Source organism: Mandrillus leucophaeus, unplaced genomic scaffold, assembly GCF_000951045.1.
Source record: "Mandrillus leucophaeus isolate KB7577 unplaced genomic scaffold, Mleu.le_1.0 Scaffold876, whole genome shotgun sequence".
NCBI classification, from domain to species: Eukaryota; Metazoa; Chordata; class Mammalia; order Primates; family Cercopithecidae; genus Mandrillus; species Mandrillus leucophaeus.
This window is the reverse complement of record NW_012109541.1, coordinates 550,263-563,540: the sequence shown is the minus strand read 5'-3', so window position 1 is coordinate 563,540 and position 13,278 is coordinate 550,263. Positions and strand designations below refer to the sequence as shown.

At 38.1% G+C, this 13,278-nt stretch overlaps 1 long non-coding RNA gene across 1 annotated transcript in view; it reads left to right on the top strand.

Annotated features, from left to right (window-relative positions):
• Positions 1 to 5,526: 5,526 nt before the first annotated feature.
• The window catches only part of LOC105531255, a 105,252-nt gene continuing 97,500 nt past the window's right edge, over positions 5,527 to 13,278 (top strand). The window contains exon 1 of the long non-coding RNA XR_001004768.1: positions 5,527 to 5,583. This is a non-coding gene — a long non-coding RNA (uncharacterized LOC105531255). The remainder of the gene's footprint in view (positions 5,584 to 13,278) is intronic.

Sequence of the window (13,278 nt, the reverse complement as noted above, 5' to 3'; positions counted from 1 at the left end):
AATAAGTTTTGTATATCTAACAGTTACAGGACTTTGATCAAAACAGACCTGCATAGAGTTTGAACAATTGAATTGAATTGATTGGGCTTCATTCATGGTATACAAACTACCAAAGTCACATGGTCTAAGCCCAAGCTCCAGTTCTTTCTACAGTTGCCTCAGCTGTGAGTCTTGAGCATTGTCATAAGAAGAGAATCTAGGATATTTCTCATTTGGCTTCAGTTCCTCTTCTTCAGCTGTCCAGAGCTTTTTCATTTAGAACAAACACTGTGACAAAATGAGGAGGCTGCAGAAGCACAAGTGGGAATGGCAGCTGACTGCATGGGGAGGAGGTGTCCATTTCACCTTCAGGACCATCTTAGCATTTTGAGCAGCTCATAGGTCAGGAATGCTGTTGTCATCAGGGTTAGAGCTATGTCCTGAATAAATACCAAGTTAGGAGGAAGATGACTCAGAGCTGCCTAAACCTCATACTCCTCTGATATTTTAAGCAACAGAGAGTGGCAAGCAGCTGTTAGATATCTTTGCTGCTTTGTTCAGGCAAAGCTTAGCCTGTTCCATTTGGAAAGAAAATGGTCATAATTTCCAGCCCATTTTAAACTCTTCCTTCTTAGAATTGTTACTGCACACGTAACCTGGGTCACACAACTTAGTTTTCTGCAATCTCAATTCTTTTTCTAATTATTTCCTCTTCCCCAAATGAATATTAAGTTTGTTGTGTAAAGAGAATATACCTTACATTCCTCTTATATTCTTTCCAAACTCAAAGATTTGCCTTTGACCCAGAGTAGGTAGTGCATACAAACACTAATTTCATTTATATAGGACTTTAATATGAAAAAATACTTTTATGTCCATTCTTTTATTTAAACTTCACTACAACCTCATAAAATAATTGTTATTATCTTTATTTTATAAACCAGGAAACTAAGGTTTAGAGAGATTAAGTATACTGCCAAGGATAAGGATCATACAGCTAGTAATTAGCAAATCCTGCGTTTGTGTATGTGCATGTGTGTGTGTATTCACCCCATAAATCGTATCTTAAATACTCATTCATTAATGACAGCTTAATTGAAAACTTTTAAAAATATATTTAATTTTTTTTCTACTTATTAAAGTCTTGTTCCCTAACTTGTTTTTCTGGCTCTGAAAGCAGCTAGAAAACCATTTTGTAATTTGCAAAGATGTAGATCTAGAACCTAATTATTTCATTTGTACACAGAAAAGAAAATCTGTACAAATGTAAGAAGAAATGGCACAGGAAAATCCTCAAGTAATAAGAAACCATAAATTCATTTGTATTTTAGGTAATATGTTTATGGCAGATATTCAGAGAATTAACATTATTTTGGGGCATCATTATTTATCTGAAAGATTAGGAAGGGCGTGGAAGAGTCTGTGCGGTTAAGGAGAGAAAAATGGTGTAAATAATATCAATTGGTAGACTCATTTGATTCAGTCAACAGGTTTTATGAAGCACCTGCATTTTCTGTCATGGCTGAGGAGTGGTTTTCAACACATGTTGACATTCGGGTAGGTCAGATACTCTGTGAGTTCAATCAAGATAACCCTGTTTACCCACTAAGATGACTCAGAGAGCTGCTAGAGACCTAGTTTTTCATTTTGGTCTCGTGCTACAAATGGTCAGCAACTCTGAGATTGATCGAAGACACCTGCCTCAATTATTATGCAATGATTCATAGATTCTTACTATAGAACATAATTGAGTATTTGGGTTTCCTCTTTCAGTTAGGGAGAGTAAGCAAATTTCTTATTTATATCGACAAATCACAATTTGAGCAAGTTAAATATTAAAACCTATTGAAACAGAAAATGAAGTTGAGTTTAGGTGTGGATCATGTCAAGAACAACTATTTAGTCTTTATTTGAGAGATGATGTGCAAACATTTCATGCTGCTTGCCTAATTAATGTCTTCAGTAATTTACTACATCTTTTACTTCATTCATGAAAATTTCAAAGGATTAACTATGAATGGATATTTGAGGAAGTTAACTTACTGGATCACCGAAGTAGAGAAAGAGTGGCCCAAGGAAGGGTGGGGAGTAGAAAAGTGCTCAGGAGATAGTTGTTGAAGCTGCAGAGAAATCTCTATTTCTATCTCCTGGTTTAAACCCTTCATCCCACTCAATGTACATTAACCTGAAATATTAATAGATCACTGTGCTTCTCCCTTAAAAATAATGCATAAGCATTTAGATTGATGATTACTGCTGCATTCAAGGTTCTGTAAATAATGATAACATAACTGTCTAGCACATTATATAAGATCACCTAAATTATAAGTAGAAGATGTATCACATCATGGTCAAGTCTAATATATGTAATTTATGGGCTTTATTCTCACTGTTGCAAGTGTCTGTTGAAGAGGGCAGGAATAATGACCCTTATCCAGAAAAATAGATGAAGTCTGTGTCTTTTTCTAAATCTGGAGTTTAAGAAACTGTGCAATCCAAAGGAAAATCCCTTTTAAGGGGAAAAATTAAATCATTTAAGATCACCCCTCCCACTAGGTTCTATTAACCACATTTTGTGAACTTAGTATGTGTCTGACACGATGATGAGTATAATGGCAGTGGTGGTAGGAGGTGTAAAAAAGTGTTGGACATGTGCCTTATTTTCACTGTTAGCACTATTTCTTTGAGGAAAGGATGGCAGTCAGTCTTTTTCTTCTGTTTTGGGAACATCCCAAAGAATTATTAAAAATTGTTTTAACTTTCATTTTGTCCTCAAAGTCTTATGCTTTGATTATTTTTGTTCTCTGAACCTAATTTTACACTTTCTCATAGCTATAAGTATTCATCTTTTAAATATTTCTTTCTCTTCCAAGACAGCTTTCTCATATCTTATCTCGCCTGTCTTCTTTCTTTCAGATTTTTGCTGAGTTTCTTAACATAACTACTTTGAGCTCCATCGTGGTAATTTTTCCATCTGTTATGACTTTGTAAGCCGGTCTACAAACCTTGCATCATCGTCACCTATTGGTGCATAGAACTGAATTATTCTTCTTCCCAGTTCAGAGCTTATTGTACATCCACAAGACTTTTCTTTTGTTTAGCCATATACCTTAATCCATTTCTGCATCTGTTCTCCTTTTTTCATAGGCAAACATTAATCATTTCATGCATTAATTTGAAGTTCATGAAACAGACATTATGTTGGTCAAAACAGTCAAATATCAACAATTTCATATGATTCAAATTAACATGTCTTCCCATTTCCCATTTCTTATTAATTATAATATTCAAAAATTGAAAAATATACAACATTTGTATATTTCCTTTTCTGACTAAGTTAGTGGTGCCACCTATATCAAATAGCTAGTTCCTACAAACATGGCGCTGTTCCTGGGTTCTGTATGCTTTTCCAGTAGCATCGGCTGCTGCCTAGTTATCACGAGGTACAATGATTTTCCTTTCCCTGCCAATATCGTTTTAGATATATATGGGTCTTTGCAGTTGTTGAAATAAATTTAGCTGACATTTGGTGATTAATCTTCTAATTTCAGAATACTTTCTCTCCTATTCTCCATCCCTTTGTCTGTTTGCTCTCTGTCTTTTCCATTTTCTTAACAGTATATTTAAGATCTTCCATTGTGTTTTTAATATTAACCATTGTAAGTTTAATATCCAAGGTCTTTATCATGTTTTCTGATTGTTCCTTTGTAACGGCATCTTATTCTTGATTCATGGATGTAATATTTTCTTTCATCTTTCTAAAAATATTAATCATAGTTTCATCTCTTTTCCTCCAACTTGCTTCTTATATTTTCCATTCCCGGTACCTAGTCATAGTTTAGAGTGGAGGTTTGAAAAGTGAATTAGAAGCTCTGTGCTCATGGTTGGGACTTGCCAACTGTGGGCTTCCCTATAGCCTATGCTGGCTAGGCTGCTCAGAGACTGTAATGCCATTATCTTCAGGGCTTCCCTCTCTGGTTTATCAGTATTTCCAGATAATGATCTTCTGATCTCCAACCTAGATAGCATGAGGCTAGCTATTAGCACTCTGGTAACTGAGGGATCTCAAAGTTCAGTATGCAAATTTGCACTTAATCCCCCTATCCTGAGTATGCCATTTCTTTTTTCCACTAGGCTTGATGTCCCCCAGGTCAGAGAATCTCTGTTTTCCTATGTCTGGAGAATAAGCTTCCAGTTCTATTGTTGCATGGAGTAGAAGTCACACAGACTGGAGGAGGGTATCTGAAGATAGATTTCATAAACAGTTTTAACCAGTCCTCTTTGGTTTTGTTTGGTTTCACCTTATCCCCACTTTCAGAGCCATATGGTGCTAAAACTAGCTGGACCTTGGGAAGATTTTGCCAAAGCATTAGAATAATTTCCCAGATTTCTGCTGCCAGTTTCGGATTCACTTTCTTAGTTCACGAAGTCATTTAATACTCATTCTTTTTTATCATCTTCTGAAGTTTTATTGCTATTCTCTCATTCTCTGTTCTCTTTGTCCTTGTAAGTTTATGCGTTGAAATATCCTTTTACCATTGTTTTATGGGGTTTCTGTAGGGGGTAAATTCAAAGGCACACATCTAATCCCCCATTTTTAACTGGAAATCCCTCTATTATCTTTTATTATTTGGTTCTTGTTTCTTTGGTTTACTTGGTTACTGTTTTATTGTTGCTTTGAGTAATCAATCACTTAACTTATTTATGTAAATCTCAGTTTCTGATAAATGTCTCTAAAATAAAAAATTTCATTAGTACTAATTTACTTCCAAAATTTGACCTTTAAGCTTTTATTGTTATTAAACTGTAAATATTTCACAGTTTTTCTTATGTCTTTCTCTTTAACCAAAAAACCCCCTCATTTTTAAATAATATGTTTTATTGTTTCCAGCAACATAGATCATGGAATTTCTAAATCTTAGTTTTGATTTCTGATCTTATTGTGTTGTGATCAGAGCTGTAAGTCTATATTATACTGATTTTAGGGGGAGTATTGAAGCTTTTTTGTGGCTTATTGCATGATAGATTTTTTTTTTTTTAAATTCCATGTGCTTGAATAAAAAAGTGTCCTGTATGTTTGTTGTGAAAAAAGATTCCTAGGCCGGGTGCAGTGGCCCACGCCTGTAATCCCAGCACTTTGGGAGGCAGAGGTGGACGGATCACTTGATGTCAGGAGTTCAAAACCAGCCTGGCCAACACAGCAAAACCCTGTCTCTACTAAAAATACAAAAAGTAGCTGGGCGTGGTGGTGCATGCCTCTAATCCCAGCTACTTGGGAGGCTGAGGCAGGAGAATCGCTGGAACCCAGGAGGCAGAGGTTGCAGTGAGCCGAGATTGCGCCACTGCACTCCAGCCTAGGTGACAGGGTGAAACTGTGTCTCCAGAAAAAAAAAAGAGAGAGAGATTCCTAGGTAGTATAAATTAAGCTTATTCATTCTCAATTTTTTAAATTTAGTTTTTATTTTTGGTATTATTTGCAACTACTTGATCTTTCTTCGTGGTTCCTCTTTCCTCTCTAAACTCTCTGTTTTTCTTTCTTGTTGTCATCCGTAGGATTTGCAGAAAGAACCAACAACTCCTACAGATGATGACAGTTCTCATTCTGTAAGTTTATCTGATCCTTATTTCATTTACTAATACAACAATGCAATTTTGGCTGCTTATACTTTTCCATTTGGCTGCTTGCTATAGAGCTAGAGGGACTTCAAAGAGACTCACATGAAATATTTTTGTTTATATAAGTAGAAAAACTGAAGCCTAGAGAAGTTAATTAACTTCTGAAACTCTCAACTAGTTATTCTAATTAGTTAATCACATTAGTTAATCTAGTCTATTAACACTTTTCTTAACCTGAAGTTGAAGTTAAAAGTATCTTGACAGACCTAATGGTAAAGTATAAGATTTGTGAATGTACCGCTTAAGCAATGGATGTTTTACAAATGGAAGGAATTATTTTTGTAGCTCAGTACAGTCTTCGCAATAACACAATTCTTCTGAATTCTTGATGCATGTATTCACTATTATTATTATGAACATGTATCAGACACATTGTTAGAGTTTCTTATTTCAGAAATGATTCCAGTTTAGCAAAGAAGGCACCTACATAAACGAGAGATCTAAGATTGTTAGATAAGCGCTGAAAGATAAGAAAGCTATGGGTCAGAGGTTTTCTGGTGAGGAGAGTGTTCACTCTTCCAGGAGGTCAGGGGAGGCTTAGCAGAGGATAGGTCACACCCTCCGACACCTCTCAGGCAAGAGTGCATCCTTTACTTTTGTCCTCTGTTCTCTGGTGAACACACACAGGAAACTGTAAGTCCTTTGGTATTTCGTAGAATATTGTGTGTGCTGTTGCAGAAGATTTTGTAGAGTTAAGTGGTTTTTGGACAGCCTTATGGATCATGTATCTTGTAAAAAATGGAAAACCAGTGGAAGATCTTAGGCAGGAAAACGGGTATGTGTCTGTAGTATTGATGCCTTAAGTATATTGAAACATCATTGGTGTATTCCTGCACAGACCCGATACATTTGTTTGGACATTTACAGGAAACCTTTCATTACTATTGGGCTTAGAGTTCCAACTTCTTTTTATTCATGATCATGAATCATGTCCCTAGTGAAACTATAATAAAAGTAAGATGCCAAGAACCCAGGTACAGAAGAGAAAAAGGTTGTCAAGATCCTGAAAGAAATTAGGGAAATCACTTGTGTTCTCCAGGCTTGTTAACTGCTCATCTTCCAAACATTTTTTTTTTGTCAGCTGGGTACGGTGGCTCATGCCTGTAATCCCAGCACTTTGGGAGGCCAAGGAGATCACAAGGTCAGGAGATCGAGACCATCCTGGCTAACACGGTGAAACCCTGTCTTTACTAAAAATACAAAAAGTTAGCCGGGCGTGGTCGCGGGCGCCTGTAGTCCCAGCTACTCAGGAGACTGAGGCAGGAGAATGGTGTGAACCTGGGAGGCAGAGCTTGTAGCGAGCAGAGATCGCACTACTGCACTCCAACCTGGGCAACAGAGCAAGACTCTATTTAAAAAAAAAAATTTTTTGTCTGTCTTTTCTTCTCTTCCCTCTCTCCTTCCTTCCTTTCTCTTTTTCTCTCCCCTCCCTCCTTCCTTCTCCCTCTCCTTCCCTTTCTTCTACCTTCTTTTCCTTTTTTTCTTCTTTCTTCAACACAGAGCATAAATTCTATATTTTTGTTTCTTTCTGGTTAGTCTTTTTGGATGAAGATGGTGTTATAGCAGTTCATACTCTATACCCATGGAGAAGAGTTTACTGGTAAACCACGAACTAGCCAGGGCTCATTTAAACCTGAGACAGAGTCAAAGCTCTAAGCTTCTTGACTTGGAGTTTATGGTATTTTAGTAGTTTATACACTGTTTATTCAATGGGAATTAAAGTCCATTTTTAAAGAATAAAATAAATTAACATAAACTTCAGCCCCAAAACTGCCTTTCATAAGCAGTAAAACAAAATCTTTCCACAGGCACAAAAATGTTGAAAAACAATGATTTTTCATGTTGGCTCAGAATTGCTTGCATTTGCATTACTATAATTATGTATCATCCAGAATGTTAACCCTGGTTTATTTTGTCATTACTCCATGTGCCTCTGTAGTTTTATACAAGTGGTAGTGGTGACTTGGTTATTGTTCTAAGTTTTATTACATTTTATATTGTGTGTTTTGTTTTGTTTTGTTTTGTATTATTCCAAGTTTGTATTGTGGTTCTTTCTTTCTAATTTTATTGTGTCTACTTTATTTGATTTAATCATACTGCATTATAACATCAAATGAGTAGAAAATTTTATTCTTCCCCCAAATAATTACAATTTTATACAGTTTAAAGTTGTGAATAATCATATTTAAATCATAGTTTCAATTTGGTTACTTTAATACATTTAAGGCTATTCTTGTATTTTCTCTTTAAAACTCAGAAAGTACAGCAGTATGGCTTTGTGTGTGTGTGCGTGTGTGTGTGTGTTCATGGGGGGAGTCTCTTAGATATTAATTTAGACGTTAAGTAATTCATCCAACCTGTGAGTATGCAGAACCAGGACTAGAACTCAGATCTTTCGAGTCCTATCTCTTTCTATCTTTCCTCTGCTATTCAGCACTTCACATAATTAATACATTAGTCCCATCCTTATCCTGTGAGATACTTCCCAGGACCCTAAGTGTATACCTGAGTATTTGGAGAGTATACACTCTGTTTTTGCTCCCTCCCTCCCTCCCTCCCTCCCTCCCTTCCTTCCTTCCTTCCTTTCTTCCTTCCTTCCTTCCTTCCTTCCTTTCTCTCTTTTTCTCTTTCTCTCTTTCTTTCTCTCTCTCTCTCTCTCTCTTTCTTTCCTTCTCCCCCCCCCCTTTTTTTTTGAGACAGGGCTTTGCTCTGTTGCCCAGGCTATGGTACAGTGGCACGATCTGAGCTAACTGCAGTCTCTGCCTTTTGGGTTCAAGCAATTCTCTTGACTCAGCCTCCTGAGCAGCTGGTATTACAGACACACACCACCACACCTGGCTAATTTTTTTGTATTTTTTGTAGAGATGGGGGTTTCACCATGTTGGCCAGGCTGGTCTTGAAATCCTGACCTCAGGTGATCCACCCCTACTCGGTCTCCCAAAGTGTTGGGATTACAGGCGTGAGCCATGGTGCCAGGCATGCTTTTTCTTATACATATATACTTATGATGATAATTTACAAATTAGGCACAGTAAGAGATTAGCAACAATAAGTAATAATAAAATAGAACAGTTATAACAATATATTCTAATGAAAGTTGTGTGAATGTGGTATCTCTCTCTCTCTCAAAATATCTTTTTGTACTTTAGGTAACTGAAAACCACGAAAAGCAAAATGCACATAAAGGTTGAGGGGATTACTGTATACCCAGTCAATTACCTTGGTGTGTGAAAGTTCAGTAAAATAATTTTAGGTTGTCAAATCTAGTCCACGATGAACATTGCAAAGGCACAGATCAGGGCAGGGGAGTAGCATTAACCATTCTATAGTTACAAGGTAGGTATTTGTACCTGCTGGGGCATCAAGGTATAAACCACAAAATTTATAATAACATAACTTATCAACAAATATTTTCAAATTATAACATGCTTTATTGGGTCAGAATACATTTTGGATAATTTATAGGGTTGGTTTGTCCAACCTGCTTCTCTCATAAATCAACTATAAGAATGAAACTCACTTTCTTTAGATCACACAACAATGGAGACAGAAGTGTCTGAGAATGTTCATTTCTTTCACTCGCTTGAACTATGATAGTACAAAACTTTTCCAAGTAGATGGATAATTACCCTGTATTTAAGATGCCATAATTTTGTAAAATGACCTTTTAATTTGATCCCAGTAGATGGATATTTAATTAACCTCATACAAAGATCAGTATGATATAATTTTTGAATTTTTATAGTTTAAAATCTGAAGAAATGATATGATCAATACTTTTGATTATTATAGGCATATTATGATACTGGTCATAAAGTACATGTAAAAAAACATGTTCTGGGAAATCAAAGTGATAAAGGTATCTGTAGCTTAGGCACATCAGAAAAGGCTTCCTGGTAGAAGGCATTAAGATGACATTGAGCAGGGCACTGTGGCTCATGGCTGTAGTCCCAGCATCTTGGGAGGCTGAGGTGTGAGGATTGCTTGAGGCCAGGAGTTCAAGGTTGCAGTGAGCTATGATCGTGTCACTGCACTTCAGCCTGGGTGACAGAGCAAGATCTTGTCTCTCAAAAAAATAAATATATATATGGTGAACATTAAAAGATGTGCAGGAGTTCAAGAAGGACCGGATGAGGGAGGGAAGAACTGTCAGTGAGGTGCATGTAAGAAGCAGAGGTTTGGAGTCACCGGAGTGTGCGACATGATCAGAAGGGAGCTCAGGTCCCCGCTAGGGAAGCCCTGCGAGCTAAACCTGGACACACAGCAGAGGCAGAGTGGAGACAACCTGAACGCCAAAGTGAGGAATTTACAAATTACTCAATAGGGCAATTCTGGGGCATCAATGCCTATTTTTGAGGCAAAGAGCAACCAGATGGGGACAATACTTTAGAAGAAAGATCTCTTGGGTGGGTTGAGCAGCAGGGATTGAAAGGGGAGGGTAAGGGGAAGCAGGAAGGACAGAGAAAGAAGATCTGAGGCAGGTGGTAATGGAAAAGGGTTTGTAGGGAAGTGGATGATGGCGAGGAATTTCCTGGACTTGGCCACTGATTTGACAAAAGGGAAAAAGGAGACAAAGTTAAAAAAAATGACACCTCCGCCTGGTGTTTCTCTCTGGGTGACTGGTAGCATGGTAGCTCCATGAGAAGAACAAAAAAGTCTGAGAAGCAGCTTTCGAGGTGGAGGTGAGGGTTATGGATGGTAAAGAAAAGATCGCTTTACATCTAAACTAAATGCTTCATATATCAGCTTAAACCACTGGACAAATAAAGGATTTAACACCTGACCCTTTATTTTTCATGGGGCCTGTGTGATTTTTTTTTTTTTTTTTGTGCTGCCTTTTGCTTACAGTCTATATTAAAATAATTAGGTTTATCTTGTAGTTGAAGCAATATTATAATTTCCTGAGTTGGAAAATAATGACAATAACGATAATAACATGAGCAACAATCACAACAACCACCGTCACAACAAACCCACCAAGAACAGCGATTGTGCAGCCTTCTGTTGTTCACGATTGCACGAAACTATACTCATTATATTGCTTTCCACTCTTTGACTCCATGCCAAACTTCAGCCTGCTTAGGGTCAGAGCTTGCTGGGAGTGTGCCGCCTGCTATATTGTGTGTGCTGTACTGGGATCAAAGCATTCTTTCTCGTTCCTCATCTACCTCTTCTCCCTACTGCCTGTCTGCCTTCTCCTGCAGGGGGTCAGACTGGCCACATTTGCACGTCTCAGTGCATAGCCCTTTTATACAAAGTTTTCTTTGTTAATCAGGAGAAGTGAATGCAAATCCTCTCTCTGTACAATGAACTGCTTTGAGAAGAAGGTGTGACAGTGATATAATGACCTGGTGAATTTTCAGACAAGGAAAATCAAAATATCTTGGTTTATTTTCTAAAGATTAGTATTTGAGAGATGTGTGTGTGTGTGTGTGTGTCCACATTCTTCCTCTGGAAGACAATGTCATTATGCAATAGAGTTCTTGAATTCTCTCCTTCTCCATGTTTATATCTGAATTATCCTTTATATTTGGGTGTCAGAGCAAGATTTTGTTGTTGCTGAAACTTCAGGATATGCAATCTGTGTGTCTCCGGCTGGTTAATGAGCTTTAATACCTAACCTTAGTGGGTCACTCTCATAGTCTCTGGTAGGGCCTAGAGGGGTACACGTGGCTACCTCCCCCTTATTAGCCATGAAGCCAGAGTACACTGAAACATAAGCACTACCTTCCATCATGTTTCTAAGATATTAATAAAAACACAGTGGCTGCTCATTCTGCCTTTCAGTTTTACTTGTCATTACTTCTTGCACCAATCAAACAAACAGTTGGTAATCATTTAATGGAAGTTCAGGTAAGTTACAAGGTGGTCTTTTGAATAGCCCAGCAGTCTTTGGCTATGGATTATACTTGAAGATCTTGGACGACACACTAGGTAGTTATTAAATGTTAAAAAACAGACACAAAATGAAGAGGTCTGTGTTGTGTTTTACTTAATTTCTTCTTTTGTTAGCATAGTAGAATCAAAAAGATGGTCGCTTCATTTGACCTCCTCTCCATGGGAATAGTAACTATAATGGGTTTAATTAACTATGTGGCATTGATGTAATTAGTTATCCTGGTGATTATACTTCTTTAATAAAAGCGCTTCATTTGAGATGCATTGGTGTTCTGCAGTGGCCGAGCCCTACACCTATATTTCATAACTGTCTAGACAGTGGAACTGTGTGAATATTTTACCAACAGCCCTTGAGAGAGGTTAGCTTGCATGGCTTAAGGTAATTGGGAACTAATGATTTTGCCCCTGGTTTCAGGCTCTTGCAGCAGAGAGCAGAGACGCTGTGGGGGAGGGGTGGCCGTTCATTTTGTGTACGCTGAAAGGGAGGGGGAAGGGCTGTGTTTTGGAAACCATATGCTCTTAGGAACTATTTCTCTTTAAGCTAGCAGTCAGAGAGACAGTATCACCAGAGGGAACTGGGGGTGTTTAATCTATGGGTGGACTGCATAAATACATTTCAATAAATGTACACAGTGTATAGGGACATATGCTCATATTAACAGGAATCCTGACTGTACACATGTCTATTAAGAAACATGCAGTACATTTCGGTATTAAAAGTAGATCACTGCTTAGATTTGGTCAGCAGGTGACTGGCAATGTCCCTTTCACACGGCTCAGTAGACAATGAAGTCAGGCTGTATGGAAAAAAATAGGGCAAATATAAAAGAAGAAACATAATGCAAAAATTACCATATGAAAATGTTAATAATAATGTCACAAGAAACCCCAAAGAAGAGAACAAAAGCAAAAAGATTATCTAGCTGTGCCCAGCCCCATCCACAGCAAACATGGTGTCTGAACCCCCTTAGTTTCCTCACTATTCAAACTTGGGTAATGGAAGGGGAGGGGGGAAGGATGGGGATGGGAACAGAATGGTGTGGACAGAAGGGGGGGTTTAGAAACTAGCTGAAGTAGATGCTGCTGAGAAATAATAGGCTCTGCAGATGATCTCTTTCGCAGGTAGAAGTGCTATTTCTTTTCCAGTCTGCTTCCTTTGGCTCTCCTTCTTTTTTCAAAGCTATGCTTTCCCTGTCACCTCTTCCAGCAGCTCTTTATCCTGCAGAACTGTGTACCCTCCCATCCGCATCTCTCCCGCTTTCCGCTTTCTCCCTGTCTAGAGACACACACTGAAATCACTGCAGGCATTTGACTGCTTCGTGCAGCATGGCAAGGAACACTGTGGGTCATTCTAACAGTCAAACCCATAAACAAGCACCACTGAAAAACCAAACAAATGGAGAAGAAGTGCCTCAGTGGAGGTACCTGCCAACAAGACTTGTTCCTTTGCCACGAGGGATGCTCCGGCAAAAGCCTCCATCCCTCATTAAATCAATAAAATCAAGTGTCCTTTATTTTAATCCTCTGCACTGTAATCCAGTAGCAAGGAGAGGGGCCCAGGCTTTTCATCTCATTGTTTCAAAACAGATCGTTTGGTTGGAATTGACAAAAGGTTCATTCCTTTACCTTTGTGGAAATGTCAGTAAAAAGGCAGGTGCTGGGCATTCGGACTCTTTTGCTTAGTAGAAGGAAAAAAGGAGTGTGTGGGGGGTGGGGGTGGCATTG